The 22,597-nt window shown below is 41.7% G+C and overlaps 1 protein-coding gene and 1 long non-coding RNA gene across 7 annotated transcripts in view; one reads left to right on the top strand and one right to left on the bottom strand.

Annotated features, from left to right (window-relative positions):
• Window positions 1-1,362: 1,362 nt before the first annotated feature.
• On the bottom strand, window positions 1,363-14,594 carry LOC121276604. Its single transcript, XR_005942693.1, has 2 exons — window positions 14,461-14,594; window positions 1,363-2,241 (listed from the first exon to the last, which is right to left on the bottom strand). It is a non-coding gene; the product is annotated as an uncharacterized LOC121276604 (long non-coding RNA).
• LOC121276574 (kelch-like protein 5) overlaps window positions 14,564-22,597 on the top strand; it is a 187,960-nt gene continuing 179,926 nt past the window's right edge. For 4 of the 6 annotated variants that reach the window (XM_041185173.1, XM_041185191.1, XM_041185201.1 and 1 more), the window contains exons 1-2: window positions 14,586-14,693; window positions 14,946-15,110. The gene's annotated coding sequence lies outside the window, so the exon portion shown is untranslated. Of the gene's footprint in view, window positions 14,694-14,934; window positions 15,111-22,597 lie in introns of all 6 variants that reach the window. The other 2 variants (XM_041185165.1, XM_041185155.1) reach the window with 2 other exon arrangements.

The raw sequence follows: 22,597 nt of genomic DNA on the forward strand, positions 1-22,597 counted from the left end.
CCTTAATATTTGCTTTGTGATGCTATTAAAAAGCAATGTAGTAATAATGGGTCACCCAAGGGTTTTTTTAATTCTTTTATGGGATATGGGCATCGCTGGTTAAGCCAGAAATTATTTCCTATTTCTAATTGCCCAAGACAAGGTGGCAGTGCGCTGCTTTATTGAACTGCTGCAGTCCATGCGGTGTAACTACACCCACAGTGCTGTTAGGCAGGGAGTTCCAGGATTTTGATCCAGTGACAGTGAAGGAATGATGATATATTTCCAAGTCAGGATGGTGTGTGGCTTGGAGGGGATCTTGGACGTGCAGGTGGTGCCATTGTCTTTCTAGGTGGTAAAAGTCGTGGGTTTGGTAGGTGCTGTCAAAGAAGCATTAGTGAGTTGCTGCAGTGCATCTTGTAGATGGTACAGACTTCTGCCACTGTGCACAGGTGGTGGAGGGAATGAATGTTTGTGGATTGTGTGTTTCTCAAGTGGGCTGCTTTGTCCTGGGTGTGGTGTCAAGCTTCTTGAGTATTGTTGGAGCTGCACTCATCCAGGCTAATGGAAAGTATTCCATCACACCCCTGACTTGTGCCTTATAGATGGTGGGCAAGCTTTGGGGAGTCAGGAGGTGAGTTACACACCACAAGATTCCTAGCCTCTGACCTGCTCTTGTAGCCACAGCATTTATATGGCTAGTCCAGTTCAGTTTCTGGTCAATGGAAACCCCCAGGGTGTTGATAGTGAGGGATTCAGTAATGGTAATGCCATTGAATGTCATGGGGAGATGGTTAGATTCTCTTTTGTTGGAGAATTAAAACCAACATACACAGGTCCATCTAGAGGATCATATTCCACTGGGTAGGGGTTTGTGCTCCTCCAGCAGAGTGTAAGTACCAGCCATCACTCTTATACCAGGTTGGGTTCAAAGATCCCTGGAAGACACCTCTCCTCACCTTTGTGGCATGGGACAGGAGTTCCACTCTAAACAAGGCCTTGTTGAAACTTAATAAAGATCAGGACCTGGCACAGCTAGGTCCCACTAATTTTGTAGCTTTTCTGTCATGCTGTCCACTTGTGTTGAATGTGATAGAAGGGCCACAGGTCTTTAGAATAGAGAAACTAATTTTGTCTGTCTTAACCTTAAAGTTACCTTTAAAAAAGAAAGAGTAGTTAATCGTGTTTCACTGGAAGCAAAGCTTCCATGTAAAATTCATCAATTTCAGTAAAGTTTTCCTGTGGGATTGGTTTGTGTTGGCTTTGCACAAAGTATGTGGCTTTTGTAGTACTGGTTTAAGCAACTATGTAAAATTAGTTTTCAAATCAAACATTATATCATCATACCTACCACTCCACATCAAAGAATACATCACCCAAAAATGTCGGTAAATATAAAAATGATTACTTTATTTCAGGATAAGATATCACAGAATGTAAAACATTCAAGTGACAACATAGTTAACATCCTTTTGATGCTCATGTGATGTATTTTTCATAAGCTACTAGTTTCATTGCATGCATTATCTACTTATAAAAACAGTTTGAAATTCTTGCAATGCATCTCCTGAATTGTAACCCATTCACTTATGTGGAACAGACCACATTTAAGATTGCATATACCTTGATATTGCCATTGCTCCATGGAGTGATAAATCATTCTACGGAAAAAATTGATGGTAACACATGTAGGTTAAATTTCAAATAAAGTTTGACAGCTTTCTAAAATTAACTTAAAGGCTGTGTTGCAATCTCTGAGATCATTCAGTCCCACAAAATAAGTACAATATTTCAATGGTGACAATGGTTTGAGATGCTTTCACTTTTGTATAAGACTGCCATAACTTACGAGCACATCTGTCCTCTATTCAACTCTTTACTATCTCTTAAATAATTTTAAAAACATCTCAGAGCAGGCACAGGAGTTCCTACAATGGCAGAAACAAGAAGCTGAAAACCAAGTGAAAGTTGCTTTTTTCACACTATGTTGATAGCAGAGTCCAAAATTTGCAGTTAGGATCATTTTCGTAGATGGCAAGGCCTTGCTTAGATCTGTGCTAAAAGCTCATCTATCTTGTTTGTCCTTCGAGGTGAAGATGACCATGTTCATCATATGGGGTGTTTGGTAGGGTTCCAGTGGGTACATAAATTCTTCTGACAGGTCATGGACTGAAACCTTGGGCTCGAGAGTGCTTTCCTGGAGCAGGCTGGCACATTTTTTCATTTTTCTTCACATAAAGCTGAAGCCTTACTAAAGCTCACCTGTAATTTAAGAGAAACCAGGCATAGAAATTAGAGAGTGCACCACCTGTTTTCTAGGCACAATATGGGCTCCTAAGCTTCCAATTTGGCAGCAAGATGTGCAAGCTCAGTCCAACCAGAAGCGTGTTGCCCACCATGTTGGTGTAAGTCCGTTGGCATCAGAAGAGCACATCAGAATTATGATAAGAGCTAAATATCTTATTTAATTTAAGCTTTTGCACTTTTTGCAGGACCCCTTTTCAACTTTGGTATGTCCTAGCATGTGATTCACCACATACTGAACTCACCCAGCAACACATGGTGCCAGCAGAACACATCACTAGCACTATTTAAAGGCATCATGCAGTACATACAGGTTAGTTTTTGATCTGTCCTTTCAGGCTGTTGATTAGCTTCTGGATAGTTCACTTTGCCTGCACAGAGCAAAATTTTGCTGGTGTTGCACTTTAGTTGGTAGCCACATAGGTAGTTTTTCTGCAGTCATGGGTGTGGTCTCATAGGCTCCTAGTGAAGCTGAAGGCTGAGGGGAGCAGCAAAGAAGAATGTGAGGAGCATAAGAAGTTGCTACAAGAGGAAGGAGAAAGAGGAGGCTGCAAAGACAGTCATATCCACAACTGGTCTTCAGGGAGCACTTCTCCTATCTCACCTTGTCTGAGAGGCAATGTCTGACATGCCTTCACTTCATAAAGGAAGCTGTCACTGACTTGCTGCAGCCCACAGCTTGAGCCTCACACAAAGACATGGGCAGCACTGCCTGTGGCTGTCAAGGTTACCAAGGTCCTGAGCTCTCAGAGGCCAAAAAAATCAAAGAGCTTTCACCTAAGTCATCTCTCCTATTCCAAATACACCACAATTCTTTTCAGCACCATCCTATTGCTTCCTTTCAATCCAGCCTATGGGTCTTGCTCCCAGTGGAATACAAATATGAACACCAACACCAAATCCAGAACAAGGTTGCTTGCAGGCTGCCAAATGCAACCAGCATTTACCACTTATGTCCATCAGCCTTATTTGGTAGACAGGGCCATTGAAGTCAGATTCAGAGCATTTGCAGCAAAACTGGGATATTACCATGACCTGCAACGAGCTGGAATCTGTGGCCTTCTATTCCCCCTGCCTTAGCTCCTGCGCATGTTTGCAGAGTGACTCACCATGTGAAGACACCTCGTCTAAATTAACCAGTAAAAATGCACGGTGTCAATGTCTGAACCTAACAATGCGGTTAATAAAGGTCATTAAAGATAACATTAGATCAAAAGGAGAGGCTTATAATGTTGCCAAAAGAAGTAGTAAGCCTGAGGATTGGGAGGATTTTAGAATTCAGCAAAGGAAGACCAATAAATTGTTAAGGAAAGAGAAAACAGCATGAGAGTAGACTAGCAAGAGACATAAATCAGATTGTAACTGTTTCTGTGGTATGTAAATAGGAAGCAATTAGTACATGGACTCAGCAGAGCCTGAGACAGGTGAAATTACAATAGATTACAAGGAAATGGCAAGACATTAAACAAATGCTTTGTATAAATCTTCATGTTGAAGACACAAAAAACATTCCAGAAATAATGAGGAACCAAGGATCAAATGAGGAATTTAAAGAAATCAGTATAAATAAAGAAATAGCACTGGAGAAATTAATGGAACTAAGTAGCGACAAATCCTCTGGACCTTATAACCCGCATCCTAGGATTTTAAAAGAAGTAACTGCAGAGATGGTGGATACATTGGTTATCTTCTAAAATTCCTCAGATTCTAGATAAGGTCCTAAGGATTAGAGGATAGCAAATATAATCCTGTTGTTTAAGAAAGGAGGAAGAGAGAAAATGGAACTATGGACTAGTTAGTATAAAATCAATACTGGGGAGATGATGGCATAGTGGTAATGTCATGGGACTCGTAAGCTAGAGGCCCAGGCTAATGCTGTGAGAACATGGGTTTAAATCCCACCTCAGCAGCAGGTGAAATTTAATTTTTCTTGTGGCAGCTATATGGAGCCCTGGTCAGACCACACCTGGAGTATTGTGTGCAGTTTTGGTCTCCTTACCTAAGTAAAGATATACTGGCCATGGAGGGAGTGCAACGAAGGTTCACCAGACTAATCCCTGGGATGGTGGGATTATCCTATGACGAAAGATTGAAGAGACTAGGCCTGTATTCTCTAGAATTTAGAAGAATGAGAGGTGACCTCATTGAAGTGTACAAAATTCTTACAGGGCTCAACAGCGTGCATACAGGAAGGATGTTTCCCCTGGTTGTTGTGGGGGGTGGGGGTAGTCTGGAACCAGGAAACAGTCTCAGAATAAGAGGTAAGCCATTTAGGACTGTGATCTAGTTAAATGGTGGAGCGGGCTTGAGGGGCTGAATGGCCTATTCATGCTCTTATGCTCTTATGTCAGAACTTATTATTAGGTACCTGGTTATAGGTCACCTAGGAAATCATAATATGATTAAGCAAAGTCAACCCAGATTTATGAAAGGGAAATCATGTTTGACAAATCTGTTAGAGTTTTTTGAGGATGTAATGGATAAGGGAAACCGGTGGATGGGGTGTATTTGGATTTTCAAAAAGCATTTGATAAGGTGCCATACAAGAGGTTATTTCACAAAATTAGGGTTCATGGGATTAGGGTAATATATTAACATAGAATAGAGATTGATAAATGCACAGAAAACAGAGTAAGAATAAACAGGGCATTTTTGGGATAGTAGGCTAAAACTAGCAGGGTACCACAAGAATCAGTACTTGGATCTCAGCTATTACAGTCTATATTAATGACTTTAGATGAGGGGACTGAGCTTAATGTATCCGAGTTTGATGATAATATAAAGTTAAGTGGGAAAGTAAGTGATGAGGAGGATGCTAAGAGGCTGCAGAGGGATATAGATAAGATGGATGAGTGAGCAACAACTTGGCAATTGGAATACAAATTGGCAGAGTGTGAAGATATCCACTTTCATGTAAAAATAAAAAGGAATATTTTTTGAAAATGACAGACTGAAGCATGATTGCATTCAGGGAAATCTAGGTGTCCTAGTACAGGTACAACAAGAAATTAGGAAGGCAAATTGTATGTTAGCTATTGTCACCAAAGAATCGTTATGGCGTAGAAGGAGGCCATTCGGCCCGTCATGTCTGCATCGGCTCTCTAAGCATTTTAATTTAGTGCCAGTCTCCTGCCTTTTCTCCACAACCCTGCACATTGTTTCTATTTAAGTAATCATCCAATGCCCCCTTGAATGCCTCAATTGAACCTGCCTCCACCACAATTCCAGGCAATCCATTCCAAAACCTAACTGCTCACTATGTGAAAAGATTTTTCTCACCTCGCATTTGGATGGGATTGGAGAACATGAGTAAAGGAGTCTTACTGAAATTACACAGGGCATTGGTGAGGCCACACCTGGAGTACTATGTGTAATTTGGGTCTCCTTACCTTAGTAAGGATATACTACCCAGGGTGGAGTACAATGAAGGTCACTGGACTGAGTCCTTGGATGAGAGGATTGTCCTATGAGAAGAGATTAATAAGACTAGGCCTATATTCCCTAATGATGAAGAAGAAGAATGAGAGGTGATCTCATTGAAACATAAAATTCTTAAGAGGTTAACAGGGTAGATACTGAGAAAATGCTTCCCCTATCTGGGGAATGTGGAGCACGGGGTCACAATCTCAGAATAAGGGGCTTGCCATTTAGGACTGAGAAATTTCTTCACTCAAAGAGTTTTGAATCTTTGGAAGTTTGTATCCCAGACAGCTGTAAATGCCCAGTCATTGGGTATATTCAAGACAGATATCAACGGATCTTGAGATATTTAGGGAATTAAGGCATATCGGGATAATGTGGAAAGGTAGAGTTGAGGTAGAAGATCAACCACGATCCTACTGAATGATGGAGTAGGCTTGAAGGGCCAAATGCCTACTCCAGCTTATTTCTTACATTCTGATGGCTGAACAGCTTCCTATACCCTGGAGCAAAAATGATCTCTCCCTTTCTACCCACTATCTGCACCCAAGACCTCCATTGGAGAACCATGGGTCTCCCTCAGAGAACTTTATTGCAGTCATTTTTGTATTAGCCAGAGTGTACTCAGAGAGATATTAAAGATGCCCCATAATGTACCCATGCAGAGCACATGCAGCGCTGGCTGTAAGCCTACATAATTATAATTAGCAGACAGTACAAATATTATATGCTGCCGGAGTTAACACTATCAGGGCCTGCGCCCCCATTTTCAAATATGTTTGAATTTCTAGGTCGTAATGTTCATAAACAAATTTGCAGCATGCAAAGCGAAACATTAAAAACATTGTTAATAGCCCTGACATTGAAGCTTTCACTTCTAATGCAGCTGCTGATAAACACTGTCACCTGAGCAAACTCCAGTGCATTTTTAAAAAGATTATTTGGCAAAAGGTCACCTAGCTGTATAATAAGTTAACACATAACTACTATAATAAATCAAGTGAAGCTGTTAAAAATCATACTGATAAGTATGGTAGATTATAAATTACAGCACAGTCAAAGGCATGTATCCTGAAACAAGATGATTAATATTTTATTGGGAATTTGTACCAAATCTTCAAAGTTGAAAAATGACTAGGGGAGTTGGAAAGGCAACCTTCCTTCCTCATGTACACAGAATGAAAGCTTCTCCATGTTGTTAATTAAAGAACTATAATTGTTGTAGGCTGCTAGCTGGAGTTAATCAATGCTATCTGTAATGCCTGCAGTTTCATTCGACATAATCTCACTACATTATATTGTCTTGTATGACTAAATACAATTCTTACTATGATTTATTACCTGAAATGAATTAAAGACTAAATATACTGGGAACCCTTTTATTTTCCAATCTTTCTTATTGAGATAAAAACATAACTGTTGACCAAAGTACTAATTATAGGATGCAATCCTGTTTGCATCCAGTAATTGCATGAAACATTCAAATATGTTGCAATGCAGTTTCCACTTCATCATATTAACAAATAACCTTTTAGGGCACTGTATATACAGTAGATCTGCTGAAGAATAGTCTTAAATCCAAATTGTTCTTCTATCTGACAGGTAGAAGGATTTTGAATGAAACAAGTTTGGACATCATCAATCTAATTCCTAGAAGGAAAAAGGAAACTCTAAGAAGTTATGGTTCTTAAGTAACCTAAAGATTCCATATATACCAACCTAGAAAACAAGAATAAGCAAATCAACAGCTAACAATGCAAAAACAGCCTTGAATGTAGGAAAATGGCATGTAGGTACACTGAAAATGTACAGAGCCAGTCATAATTTAAACTGGGGCGCACCCAACATTTCAGCAATGGTACAGCATAAAACCGTGGCAAAATTTTGTAATTCTTCTTCATGACAAGAGAGAATACAAAGAGATCGGAAGAAAAGTCCAAAAAGATTGGGAATGTAAAGAGGAATCATGATATTAAATTAGCAAGGAACATAAAACAAAATAGTAAAAGATTTTACAGGCACATCAATATAAAACGGAGCACTGTGATGGGAATAGGACTGTTACAGGGTAGGCAGAATAATACCATAGGTAACAACAGAGAGATGGCAGTAATATTAAATAATTATTTTGATTTGGTATTTACCAGGAAGATGGAACAGACAGACATGACATTGAAAGATGAGATGAGCAATGAGATTAGTGCATTTACGATAAAAAAGGGGATATATTGAATAAACTAATCAAACTCAAAGAGGATAAAGCCCCTAGTCGGGATGGATTGCATCCACATATTTTTAAAGAATCCAGGAAAGAGACAGCAGAGGTAACATGACACATATTTAATAATTCACTAGAAAAAGGTGTAGGGCCAGAAGACTGGAGGATATCTAATGTAATTTCTATATTTAAGAAAGGGGACAAAATATGCCCAGGAAATTATAGACTGATCAGCTTAACATCATGGCCAGAATTTTTCTGTCAGCGAGTTGGGGACGGGGCCCACTTGCCGACGCAAAAATGACACGGGATGACGTCAGAAGGAACCCCCGACGTCATTCCACCCCATTTAAATATTCAGGAATGCGGGCGGACAGCGAAACCAGCTGTGCGCCCGCCAACCTGTCACTGGCCAATTGAGGCCATTGACAGGATAATTAACCCAATTAAAGGCCCTGCCCATCCAATCTTAAGGTTGGCGGGCAGGCCAAGAGCCCCAGCGGGCAGTAGAAAAAACATGAAACTTCATCCACTGGCAGGATGAGGTTTCATGTCCATTTTAAAAATCTTTAATAAACTTTATGTGATATTTATTAACATGTCCCATCTCGTGTGACGTTGTCATTTGAAGCTACTTGTTTGTCAAAAGCACCACCTACTGGTATAACATTTTCTGCAGACCCATAGATGCTAAAGTTTTGGATTTTAATTACCAACGATATGCTTCAGATATCCTTTCTTATGACAAAAATAACATGTTGGTCCCCATAAATCATACTTATCCTTCATACTATCTTTTTTTTAATCACTCTGAGTTTCTATCTTTTCATTTCTACTACCTTCCTCACTGTAAACAGTATTCTGTTTATTATCAGGTTTCTTATCTCTCCTAAACAAAAACAGAATTACCTGGAAAAACTCAGCAGGTCTGACAGCATCGGCGGAGAAGAAAAGAGTTGACATTTCAAGTCCTCATGATCCTTTGACAGAACTTGAGTTCGAGTCCAAGAAAGAGTTGAAATATAAGCTGGTTTAAGGTGTGTGTGTGTGTTGGGGGGGGGGGGAGCGGAGAGAGAGAGAGAGAGAGAGAGAGAGAGAGAAGTGGAGGGGGTTGGTGTGGTTGTAGGGACAAACAAGCAGTGATAGAAGCAGATCATCAAAAGATGTCACCAACAATAGAACAAAAGAACACATAGGTGTTAAAGTTGGTGATATTATCTAAATGAATGTGCTAATTAAGAATGGATGGTAGGGCACTCAAGGTATAGCACTAGCGGGGGTGGGGAGAGTATAAAAGATTTAAAAATATTTAAAAATAATGGAAATAGGTGGGAAAAGAAAAATCTATATAATTTATTGGAAAAAAACAAAAGGAAGTGGGAAACAGAAAGGGGGTGGGGATGGAGGAGGGAGCTCAAGACCTAAAGTTGTTGAATTCAATATTCAGTCTGGAAGGCTGCAAAGTGCCTAGTCGGAAGATGAGGTGTTGTTCCTCCAGTTTGCGTTGGGCTTCACTGGAACAATGCAGCAAGCCAAGGACAGACATGTGGGCAAGAGAGCAGGGTGGAGTGTTAAAATGGCAAGCGACAGGGAGGTTTGGGTCATTCTTGCGGACAGACCGCAGGTGTTCTGCAAAGCGGTCGCCCAGTTTACGTTTGGTCTCTCCATTGTAGAGGAGACCACATTGGGAGCAACGAATGCAGTAGACTAAGTTGGGGGAAATGCAAGTGAAATGCTGCTTCACTTGAAAGGAGTGTTTGGGCCCTTGGACGGTGAGGAGAGAGGAAGTGAAGGGGCAGGTTTTGCATCTTTTGTGTGGGCATGGGGTGGTGCCATAGGAGGGGGTTGAGGAGTAGGGGGTGATGGAGGAGTGGACCAGGGTGTCCCGGAGGGAACGATCCCTACGGAATGCCGATGGGGGGGGGTGAAGCGAAGATGTGTTTGGTGGTGGCATCATGCTGGAGTTGGCGGAAATGGCGGAGGATGATCCTTTGAATGAGGAGGCTGGTGGGGTGATAAGTGAGGACAAGGGGGACCCTATCATGTTTCTGGGAGGGAGGAGAAGGCGTGAGGGCGGATGCGCGGGAGATGGGCTGGAAACAGTTGAGGGCCCTGTCAACGACCGTGGGTGGAAAACCTCGGTTAAGGAAGAAGGAGGACATGTCAGAGGAACTGTTTTTGAAGGTAGCATCATCGGAACAGATGCGACGGAGGCGAAGGAACTGAGAGAATTGGATGGAGTCCTTACAGGAAGCGGGGTGTGAGGAGCTGTAGTCGAGGTAGCTGTGGGAGTCGGTGGGTTTGTAATGGATATTGGTGGACAGTCTATCACCAGAGATTGAGACAGAGAGGTCAAGGAAGGGATGGGAAGTGTCAGAGATGGACCACGTGAAAATGATGGAGGGGTGGAGATTGGAAGCAAAATTAATAAATTTTCCCAAGTCCTGACGAGAGCATGAAGCAGCACTGAAGTAATCATCGATGTACCGGAGAAAGAGTTGTGGAAGGGGGCCGGAGTAGGACTGGAACAAGGAATGTTCCACGTACCCCATAAAGAGACAGGCATAGCTGGGGCCCATGCGGGTACCCATAGCCACACCTTTTATTTGGAGGAAGTGAGAGAAGCCGAAGGAGAAATTGTTCAGTGTGAGAACAAGTTCAGCCAGACGGAGGAGAGTAGTGGTGGATGGGGATTGTTCGGGCCTCTGTTCGAGGAAGAAGCTAAGGGCCCTCAGACCATCCTGATGGGGGATGGAGGTGTAGAGGGATTGGACGTCCATGGTGAAGAGGAAGCGGTTGGGGCCAGGGAACTGGAAATTGTTGATGTAACGTAAGGTGTCAGAGGAATCACTGATGTAGGTGGGAAGGGACTGGACAAGGAGAGAGAGAAGGGGGCCAAGATAATGAGAAATGAGTTCTGTGGGGCAGGAGCAAGCTGAGACAATTGGTCTACCGGGGCAGTTCTGTTTGTGGATTTTGGGTAGGAGATAGAAGCGGGCCGTCCGAGGTTGGGCGACTATCAAGTTGGAAGCTGTGGGAGGAAGATCCCCAGAGGAGATGAGGTCAGTGACAGTCCTGGAAACAATGGCTTGATGTTCAGTGGTGGGGTCATGGTCCAGGGAGAGGTAGGAGGAAGTGTCTGCGAGTTGATGCTATGAGTTCTTATCTCTCCTGTTTCTCTATAGGTTTGAAAACAATGGTCTACTTCTAGTTACATGTCTGTGAGACAACTCTTAGTCACTAACCATAATTGTAGGGCCCGTTTCTTAGAAGCTTTATGATCTAGGTGGGGCCTTATTCCTAAAGGGGCACTCTTTTTAAATTCTTCCATTAGCATCATCTCTCTAAGGTTTTCAAAATCCAGCTCAATCTTCATAGCCCTATACCACCTATCAAATTTAATTTTCTTTTCTCTAACAAATTCCACAAAAGTCTTACTCTGTCTCTTCCTTACAATTCTAAACTTTTGCCTGTAAGCTTCCAGGCACCAGCTCATTTGCATTGAGAACAGCATTCTTCACTGGATCATAATCACTAGATTGCATGTCTGAAAGTTATGAGTACATTTTTAACACTTTCCCCATGGACACGCTTTGCAATAAGGCTGTACAGCTTTACTTTGGCCATTGCACTTTTGTAGAAACTTTTTCAAGTGACACAAAATACATTTCAAATACATCCTCACTGAATTTACACACAAGGTCCTTGTCCTTGACAAGATTCCCAGTCAAATCAAAACCAGGAATTAAATTTGATTCATCAAGTTTCCCTGTTATTCCCTGTTTGTTATTCTAAGTTTTTCATTGGCAAGATTAAATTTTCTTCCTTCCATTTCGCTCTGAAATTCAAGGTTTTCCCTTTATAGTCGTTATTTTTCTCTTTTCCCTTCTCTTTGAAACCTTTCTATCGTTCTTTTTCCTCTCTTTATCTTTCCAAGTCAAGTTTTTTCATTTCTTTTTGTAACTACAATTGTTTCATTTTTTAAATTCATTTACGTGATGTGGGCATCGCTGGCTGGACTAGCATTTATTGCCCATCCCTAATTGCCCAAGAGACGGTGGTGGTGAGCTGCCTTCTTTAACCGCTGCAGTCCATGTGGTGTAGGTACACCCACAATGCTGTTAGGAAGGAAGTCCCAGAATTTTAACCCTGCGAGAGTGAAGGAACGGCGATATCTTTCCAAATCAGGATGTTGAGTGGCTTAAGGGGAACTTCCAGCTGGTGGTGTTCCCATGTGTCTGCTGCCCTTGTTGTTCTAAATGGTAGTGTCGTGGGTTTGGAAGGTGCTATTGAAGGAGCCTTGGTGAGTTCCTGCAGTGCATCTTGTAGGTGCTACACACTGCTGTTAGTGTGTCGGTGGTGGAGGGAATAAATGTTTGTGGATGGGGTGCCAATCAAGCGGATTGCTTTGTCCTGGATGGTGCCAAGCTTCTTAAGTGTTGTTGTAGCTGCATGCATCCTGGCAAGTGGGGAATATTCCATCACTGTCCTGAATGGGCCTTGCAATTGATGAACAAGCTTTAGGGAGTCAGGAAATGAGTTAGTTTCCGAGGATTCCTAGCCTCTGACCCGATCTTCCAGCCACAATATTTCCATGGCCAGTCCAATTCAGATTCTGGTCTATGTAACCCCCAAGAGGTTGATAGTGGAGGATTCAGCAATGGTAATGCCAGTGAATGTCAAGGGGTGATGGTTAAATTCTTGCTGGAGATGGTGATTCCCTAGAACTTGTGCATTGTGAATGTATCTTGCTACTGCTCAGCCCAAGCCTGGATATTATCCAGGTCATGCTGCATTTGGACATGGATTGCTTCAGTATTTGAGGAGTCACGAATGGTGCTGAACATTGTGCAATCATCAGTGAACATCACCACTTCTGACCTTATGATGGAAGGAAGGTCATTGATGAAACAGCTGAAGATGATTGGGCCTAGGATACTACCCTGAGGAATTCGTGCAGTGATGTCCTGGAGCAAAGATGGAGCAAACCTCCAACAACCACAACAATCTGCCTGTATGCTAAGTATGACTCCAACCAGCAGAGAATTTTCCCCAATTCCTATTGACTCCAGTCTTGCTAGGGCTCCTTGATGCCACACTCAGTCAAATGCTGCCTAGATGTCAAAGGTAGTCAATCTCATCTCACCTCTGGAGTTCAGGTCTTTTATCCTTGCTTGAACTAAGGCTGCAATGAGGTCAGGATCTGAGTGGCCCTGGCAGAACCCCAACTGAGTGTCAGTGAGCAGGTTATTGTTCAGCAAGTGCCACTTGATAGCACTGTTGATGACCCCTTCCATTATTTTATTGATGATCGACAGTAGACTGACGGGGTGGTAATTTGCTGGGTTGGATTTGTCCTGCTTTTTGTGTACAGGACATACCTGGGCAACTTTCCATATAGCCAGGTAGTTGCCAGTGTTGTAGCTGTACTGGAACAGCTTGGCTAGGGGCATTGCAAGTTCTGGAGCACAAGTCTTCAGTATATTGCTGGAATATTGTCAGACCCCAGAGCCTCTGCACTATTCAGTGCCTTCAGCTATTCCTTGATATTGTGTGGAGTGAATTGAATTGGCTGAAGACTGGCATCTGTGATGCTGGGCACCTTCAGAAGAGGCCAAGATGGATCATCCACTCTGCACTTCTGGCTGAAGATCGTTGCCAATGCTTCAGCCTTATCTTTTGCACTTATGTGCTGGGCTCCTCCATCATTGAGGATGGGGATATTTACAGAACCTCCTTCTCCAGCGAGTTGTTTAATTGTCCACTACCATTCATGACTGGATGTGGCAGAACTGCAGAGCTTAGATCTGATCTGATCAAATTATTTTATGCGCTGATGATTTCTCTCCAGGGTTGCATGGAGTCATGGAGATTGATCTTTAATTTTTGGTGACTTCAGGACAATCCTGAAGTTTGGCAACCCTAGATCTGGTCATCATATATAAAAAGGATATAAAGGCCCTGAGTAGGGTATAGATATGATACCAGAAATCCATGGGAAAACAAATCGGGAAAGGATTGACAGGCTGGGTCTCATTTCACTTTAAAAATGAAGAAGGGCTCATTTCGCTTGAAAAATGATGAAGGGGTGACCTAATAACAGTCTTTTAAAAAATGATAGGTTTTACTAGAATGGATATAGAGAGAATGTTTCCTTGTGCGGTTATGGAGACAAACATGACTAGAGGCCATCAATGTAAGATAGTCACCAAGAAATTCAACATGGAATTCAGAAGAACCTTCTTTACCCAAAGAGTGGTATCAGTGTTGAAGTTGTTACCACAGGGAGTGGTTGAAGTGAATAGTATAACTCTTTTTGAGTGGAAACTAGACAAACAGCGAGGGGAGATTGATACATTTAGATGATGAAAGATGGGAGGAGGCTTGAGTAGAGCATAAACCTGGGCTGGCCCAAATGGCCTGTTTTTCTGCTGCATATTCTATATATGTGAGGTATGAATAAGGATTTTGGAGACGATGGGGGTGGTATTGTATGCCTGGTTTTATGCGTGACCAGTTAGTGGAAAAACTGTACTTACACCTTCAGACCATTTCACAGCACTTGGTCCTAAATGCGCAGACGCACGAAGGCGGGCCACGCACGTCAGCAGAGGAGCAGCAGCGGAAGTGAGGTGCGGGAGCTGGAACTTATCCAGTGTTTGTTGTGGTGGAAGCGGCGCGAGAGCCGATTGGAACGTCTTTTCACACGTTTGGAAACGAAACGGCCGAGTCCGTAGTGAACGGCTGTTGGCAGAAGCGTGACGTAAGCGCGGTGAGTACATTGAACGTCAACGGCTGACGCTCAGTATGTGGGGAATAGGGAGTGGGGAGGGGTGAAAGTTGAGTGGGTGAAGGAGTAATTTTGACTTTGGGTGAGTTTAAAACGGGCGTATCATCCAAAATCAAAATTACCCATTATACCGCAGTCTGCTACTTGCGAATTAAAGTGCATACTCATCAACCTGTGTATTTAAATGGGGTTGCCTGGCTGGAATGTCACTTACCTCCAATAGTTGGTGTTTAGGGCGGGAGGCGCTACCCTGAAAGTTGCTGTGGACAGAGCGAGACCAGTGACGAACCCAACAACCCATCCAGGCATCTCAACCCGACCCTGTAACCCAACCCAATCCTGCATTTCAACATCGTCCCTACTCTTTGTCTCCATCCGCTCAGCCACTTCCCTAACCAGGTCAGTAATTTGTCTTCAATTCCATAAGCTTCAACTTCAGCTGACAATCTCTACTTTATTAAGTGACTTCCGTAAATCCATATAATTACATCGATTGACATTCCCTGATTTAGTTCTGTCGAAGGGTCATGAGGACTCGAAACGTCAACTCTTTTCTTCCCCGCCGATGCTGCCAGACCTGCTGAGTTTTTCCAGGTAATTCTGTTTTTGCCCTGATTTAGTCACCTCTTAAAAACTCCAATAAAGTTCATCAGCCATGACCCACCTACCCTTTACCCTCCTCTGACCAGCTGAAAATGTTCAACTTCTGAGTCACTCTGTCCCTAACTGTAGACTTTGAACAACAGATACAAAGTAAAATACTGCAGATGCTGAAAATTTGAAATAAAAACAGAAAATGCTGGAAATGTTCAGTAGATTTGGCAGAATTTGTGAAGAGAGAAAAAGTTAATGTTCTGATGGGGTTGCCTTGTGTTGTAAAGTTGGATACGGTTTGGCCTGTGTCCACGAGTTTAGAAGCGTAAGAGATAACTTTATCAAAACCTTTAAGATCCTGAAGGGTCTTGACAGAGTGGATGTGGAGGGGATGTTTCCACTTGCGGAAGAATCTGAAACTAGGAGTCACGGTTTAAAAATAAGGTTTAAGACATGAGAATTTTTTTCTCTGGGAGTCATGAGTCTTTTGGAAGTCTTAAAAGGTGGTGGAAGCAGGGTCTTTGAATATCTTTAAGGCAGAGCTAGATACATTCTTGATTAACAAGGGGTGAAAGTTATCTGGGGTAGGCGCGAGGTTACGGTCAGATCAGCCATGATCTTGTTGCAGGCTTGAAGGGCTGAGTGGCCACTCCTGCTCCTAGTTTGTATGTTCATATGTACCTAAAACGTTAACACTCTTTTCTCTCCAGACAGATATTGCTGGACCTTATTTTGTATATTCGTGGGATGTGGGCTTTGTTGGCTGGGCCAGCGTTTTTTGCCCATCCCTAGTTGCCCTTGAGAAGGTGGTGGTGAGCTGCCTTCTTGAACCACTGTAGTCCATGTGATGTAGGTACACTCATGGTGCTGTTATGAAGGGAATTCTAGGATTTTGACCCAGCGACAGTTAAGGAATGGCGATATGTTTTCAAGTCAGGATGGGGAACATTTCCGGCATTTTCTGTTATTATTCCCAACAACAGATGTTAGGCTTATTGGTCTTTTTTTCCCTGGTTTCCTTCTGTAATCTTTCTTAAACAGCAGAGTGACCGGTGCAGTTTTCCAAACTAAAGGACAGTTCCCGAATTGAGAGAACTTTTGGGAGATTATAGAATCACAGAATCACACAGTGCAGAAGAGGCCCTTCGGCCCATCCAGTCTGCACCAACATGTGAGAAACACTTGACCTACCTACCTAATCCCATTTACCAGCACTTGGCCCATAGCCTTGAATGTTATGACATGCCAAGTGCTCATCCAAGTACTTTTTAAAGGATGTGAGGCAACCCGACTCCACCACCCTCCCAGGCAGTGCATTCCAGACCATCACCACCCTCTGGGTAAAAAAGTTTTTACTCACATGCCCCCTAAACCTCCTGCCCCTCACCTTGAACTTATGTCCCCTTGTGACTGACCCTTCAACTAAGGGGAACAGTTGCTCCCCATCCACCCTGTCCATGCCCCTCATAATCTTGTACACCTTGATCAGATCGCCCCTCAGTCTTCTCTGCTCAAGGGAAACAACCCAAGTCTATCCAATCTCTCTCCATAACTTAAATGTTTCATCCCATAGTTGGGGGACCTGCAATGTTCCTAACTGCTTATAATATCTTTGGATGGAATCTGATCCTGAGATATTTGACACTCCTTTGATGCTTTTTAGTGCCATTAATTTCTCCATTACTTTTGCCTTGCTTAAATAAATTTTGTTGGGTCCCGGTCCCTGATTAGTGTCCCTGGGTGTCAGCATGCTGACCTACCAGTAAACTTATATTTTAAACCAGAATTCTATGCAGAATTTAAATATATTTCATCTAGAGACAGGAACAAGAGGAATGATCCTCTCCATCATTCTCGTGCAGTTCGTTACAAACAGCTATGGTACTAAAGAGAGAATTGGGAAGGGGACTTCGGCTCATTCTGTTGGCTGAGGAAACCATGAAGTGCAGAAAATATCGAAGGAAAAGGAGTAGTAATGTAAAATTAAAAGCAAACCATCTGCCTTATAGACAGGTGGATAGTATCTTGATAATTAAGAAATCACATGTCATTAAAAAAGTAAAAATTCTTTCACATTTTTAATGGGGGAGGGAGTGATTAAAAGCGGGCAATTCAACTAGGCTTGTAAAATGTGAGGGTTAGAAAGTAAGGAAAAAATAGTTGATAATACCAAGAGAAAGACCCACTAAACTGCATGAAAACCAGACAAATTATTGTAAATGGTTGGAAAAGGAAAAATTGTAAACATTTTGAAAAAGAACAAAATGCAGAGTCAAGAGGAAAAAGCAGGGACTGGGGCTAATTGGATAGCCCTTTCAAAGAACTGGCATAGGCATACTTTTTTGGGGATTTTTTTATTCGTTCAAGGAATGTGGGCATTGCTGGCAAGGCTAGTATCTATTGCCTATTCCTAATTGCCCATGACAAGGTGGTGTTGAGCAGCCACCTTGACCCATTGCTGTCCACACGATGTAGATACACGCACAATGTATTAGGGAGGAAGTTCCATGGTTTTGACCCAGTGACAGTGAAGGGACGGCGATATAGTTCCAAGTCAGGATGGTGTGAGACTTGAAGTGCAACTTGCAGGTGGTGGTGTTCCCATGTGTCTGCTGCCATAGTTCTTTAGTTTGTAGATTACGTGGGTTTGGAAGGTGCTGTTAAAAGAGCCTTAGCGAGTTGCTGCAGTGCATCTTGTAGATGGGACACACTGCTGCCACTTTTCACTGGTGTTAGAGGGAGGGAATGTTTAAAGTGGTGGATGGGGTGCCAGTCAAGTGGGCTGCTTGTCCTAGGATTCTTGTTGGAGCTGTATTCACCTAGGCACAAAAGCAAAATACTGCAGATGCTGGAATTCTGAAATAAAAACAGACTGGAAATACTCAGCAGGTCTGGCAGCATGAATTGAGTTTTGATGAAAAGTCACAAACCTGAAACGTTAGCTCTCTTTCTTTCTCCATTCATTTTGGCAACACACTTGTCCAACACAGTTCAGACTTAGCTCTTATAAATGTTGGACAGGCTTTGGGAAGTCAGAATTCCCAGCCTCTGACCTGCTCTTGTAGTCACAGTATTTATATGGCTAGTTCAGTTAAGTTCCTAGTCACTGGTAACCACGCCCCATGATGTTGATGCAATGATGGTAATGCCATTAGATGTCAAGGGGAGCTGGTTAGTTTCTCTCTTGTTGGAGATAGTCATTGCCTGACACTTGTGTGGCGTGAATGTTACTTGCCATTTATCAGCACAAGTCTGAATGTTACCTGCATGCAGGCACAGTCTGCTTCAGTGTCTGAGGAGTTGAGAATGGAACTGAACATTGTAATCTTCAATGAATATCATCACATCTGACCTTGTATTGGAGGATAGGATGGAGCAGCTGAAGATGGTTAGGCCCAGGACATGACTGAGATGATTGGTCTGCAACAACCACAACCATCTTCCTCCCAATTCCCATTGACTTCAGTTCTGCTACAGCTCCTTGTTGTCACGCTCAATCAAATGCTATCTTGATGTCAAGGGCAGTCCATCTCACTTCACCTCTGGTATTCCCCTATTTCACTCATATTTGAACCAAGGCTGTAATGAGGCCTGGAATCAAATGGCCCTGGCAGAACCTAAATTGAGCAGCAATGACAGGTTATTACTGAGTAAGTGCCACTTTATAGGACTATCAACAACACCTTCCATCATTTTGTTGATGATTGAGAGTAGAGTGATGGGGAGATTACTGGCAGGATTGATTTGTCCTTATTTTTGTGGACAGGACATACCTGGACGATTTTCCACATTGTCGGGTAGATGCCAGTGTTAATGTTTCTCACTTGTTTTTGTATAATGTGGAAGATTACAATTTCCTTTTGGTCATGAAGTATCAGCTAGGAAATACTCCGTATTATGCCAAACAAATGTCATGCTCACTCTTAGTGAGTAAGCTCCGTTCAGCAATATGGAGGTTTACGTGGCTGCTTTTGAAGACATAGTTTTCCCGTCCATAGTTGTGAGAAGTTGGTGAAACCCATTTGAATCGCTGTTGTCTGTGTGTTGAAGATGCTCTGACGATGATGTTAGGCTATGGTGCGTAAATTGGAGGGAAACTTGGAGGTGATGGTGTTCCACAATTTTGTTATAGCTGTCCTTCTTGGTGTAAAGGTTCATAGGACTGGGTAATGTTGGTAAGTTACTACAGTGCATTCTATTGATGTTATATACTGAACCCCCAGTGGAGGGGGATTATATTGAGTCCTGTGTGCTAGTCAAACATACTTCTATGATCTGGGTGGTGTCAGTTTGTGTATCAGTATTCTTGTAGCTGTGCCAATGTAGACAAGTAATGAGCATTTCATCAAACTCCTGATTTGAATTTGTAGATTGTAGATGTTGGAGATGCATTAACAGGACAGGAGGTAAGCCAGTCATCAGTGTACGCAACCTTGTTAAGGCATTACGATCCTGTTAGGGACTGTTAATGTTTAAAGAGAAATCCGAACACCCAGTGATTAACTGAAAGAAATTATCTCAAGATTTCAAGTTTTTAAACAAAAACAAACTACTGTATATAAAGAGAAATCAAACAAAGTGATCATCATTAACTTAACACGATAGCTTATGCTACAAACTCAGTTCTACTTGTTACTTCTCCGCAAGAGTTTCCTTATACATCATAAGAATCTTGAAGGTTCATTCACTTTTCCTGGGACCAGGTATGCCACAGCCCTCCGGAATTCACTCTAATTCTCCCCAGTATTTCAACTTTCTCTGAGATATGAAGTTTCATGGAGATCCTTCCATTAGCTTTTGGCTAAGCAATCTTCCAAATTCTCTTCAAAACCTCAACTTTAGTCTTCTCAACTCAAACTTAGGCTTCATTGCATTCTCTAAGCTAAGTGCTGGTTTTCACTAAAGGTTAATATAAATTTCTTCCTCTAGCTCCAAGATAGACAAATCTTCCTGCTTCTTCCCCCTGCTCCCCCGCCCCTCTCCCCTCGCAACAGTTTCAAGTCTCCAAACTGACTGAGTTCTGTCACAAGGTTAATTGCCTTTTATTGTGAGGACCATTGTAGATTCCTTCCTCTAGCTTCAAACTAGGCAAATCTTCCAGCTGCTTTTTCCTTCACGAAATCCAGACTCAGCTCAAGCCGCACCCACATTCTGTACAGTGAATGATAAAGTTAGTATTTTCTCAGCTTAAAGTGTAGGCCTGCTAACAATTATCTCCTGTTGGCTCTCCCACCCCAGTGAGATGTGGTCTACACCAAAGCAAAACTGCAACTGCCTGATTTCTGACCAAACACTTAGATAACTTAAACAAAAGAACCTTCTACCCCACTTATGACAATGTGGAGTCCTTTAGGATGTCCTCAAACAGAAATGTAAATTAATTATTTTACCTTCAACACGACTCTTTGATTCTGTAACCCATATGACTAATGTACATTGCTAATGGAGTTTATGACCTTTTCTCCAGAATTTCTGTCCTTATCAAGAAACCCCCTCATTGCCCAGCTGCCCCAACCTCTTTTCATCTCGGAACTACATACATAATTTAATTTTCTTATTGAATTAATTGGAGACCCCCTCACTCTACCACAAGCCTAATGGTAGGTCATCCATTGTTTAAGTCCACTGTCAACACCGACCTTATTGCATAAACCCAGGCTCCTTTGACTTTGTTTACCAGATTCCCAACCAAATGCCCCCAATAAACCACAGTTAAAACTTCAATTCTTAAATCTAAAAGTTATATTCTAAAACATATGAATTATGAACTAGATGTTTGCAAAAAAGGCAAGTCTATTGTGTCAGATTTGCCCTTCTTATTTTTTATAATTCTTGCTCAATTCTATTTGTGCTTATCATGCTGATGAATGCCAGTGGAGCGAAAGACAATTTTTTTCTATTTTGAGTTTCAAAATAAACTGCTTCAGGCCGGAAAGGAAGTATACCTTGCTCTTCAATTGCATCGAACGCACTTCTGCAACATTGTGATTTATTGCTTGCCTTCCCACCCATAATCCCCATTTTTTACATTTTTGTGGTCTCTCTGACTTGAGTTTACCAATTTTAATGTCTTATCATGTGTTCAATGCAGTTATAATGTCGTCCATGTAGCTACAACTCCTTCATACCTCAAAGCTCCATTTGTATATGTTACTACACAAATGTTTTATAAGGAATTGATAGACAAATAATCCATAAAATTATCATCTGTCACACATGACATTTAATGTTCCAAGCAAAAAATTATTATTTTGAAAACCTGCCAGCACTAGATCCGACTGTTCCATAAACTCTGATGTCCTTTGCTGGTAAACAGGTTAGGTGGCGCTTCTCTGCTTTTCCAAATAAAATAAATCTTGTAGTGAGTGGAGTTAATTAGATGTTGACATGAGAAAAAAAATGAGGTCTGCCTGGTAATGTACTGGAACCGATAGACAAATGAGCTGTGACTATTGAAGGACTGCTTTTTGAACTCTGTCGGAAATTTCATTTCTCAGTCAACTGAAGGAAGACTGAATTCCAAATGTAATAGTGTTTAAGGGCTGTTTATAAATTGACAATTAGAACTTAAGAGACTTGACTTATGCCAATGACAGGAGACCAATTGGGAGGGTAATAATTTCTTGAATTGCAACTGAGGAATTCTTAAACAATTTTTCATGTATACAGGGCACTCTATACAATACAATCTTAGCATTCTAAAGTTTATTGCATTTATAGTACCCACATTGTTTTCTTCGTAGAACACAAAATACAGCATGACAATATTGTGAATCAATGAATATTTTGGAACTGTTTCTATATAATTTATACCATCTGCAGGTTTCTGTGATTGGTATTATAATTTGTTAACTCTAGTAGCAACAATGAATGATCAAAATGCTAAGAAAAAGAATAGCAACATAACCATCAAAGATATGTATCATGGCATAATTAAAGCTAAAGTATTTTTTTGTTATCACCTTTTGGCTGAAACAACTGTATCCAATTACCACAAGAGCAATTTTTCTATTAAATCTTCTCTGTTGAAATGGCTGCTAATTTATAGGAAGAATCACGTTTATCACATTTGGAGACCAGTACAGGTGGTTACTCTAATTCCAAACTTTATTGATGCAGTCAAACACATAGTGATCCACTTGTAAACTTTCAGCTACAATGGCCTTCCATTTCAGCGGATGGCTATGAGCTTTCAGATAACAGATTTCCCATAGTTTCTGGGCAAGGGCGTAAAAATGACATTTTAACAGCAATGTGCGTTGGTTCATGGAAGATTTTTTAATATGCAGATG

This window comes from Carcharodon carcharias, chromosome 1 (assembly GCF_017639515.1).
Source record: "Carcharodon carcharias isolate sCarCar2 chromosome 1, sCarCar2.pri, whole genome shotgun sequence".
In the NCBI taxonomy this organism is placed as follows: Eukaryota; Metazoa; Chordata; class Chondrichthyes; order Lamniformes; family Lamnidae; genus Carcharodon; species Carcharodon carcharias.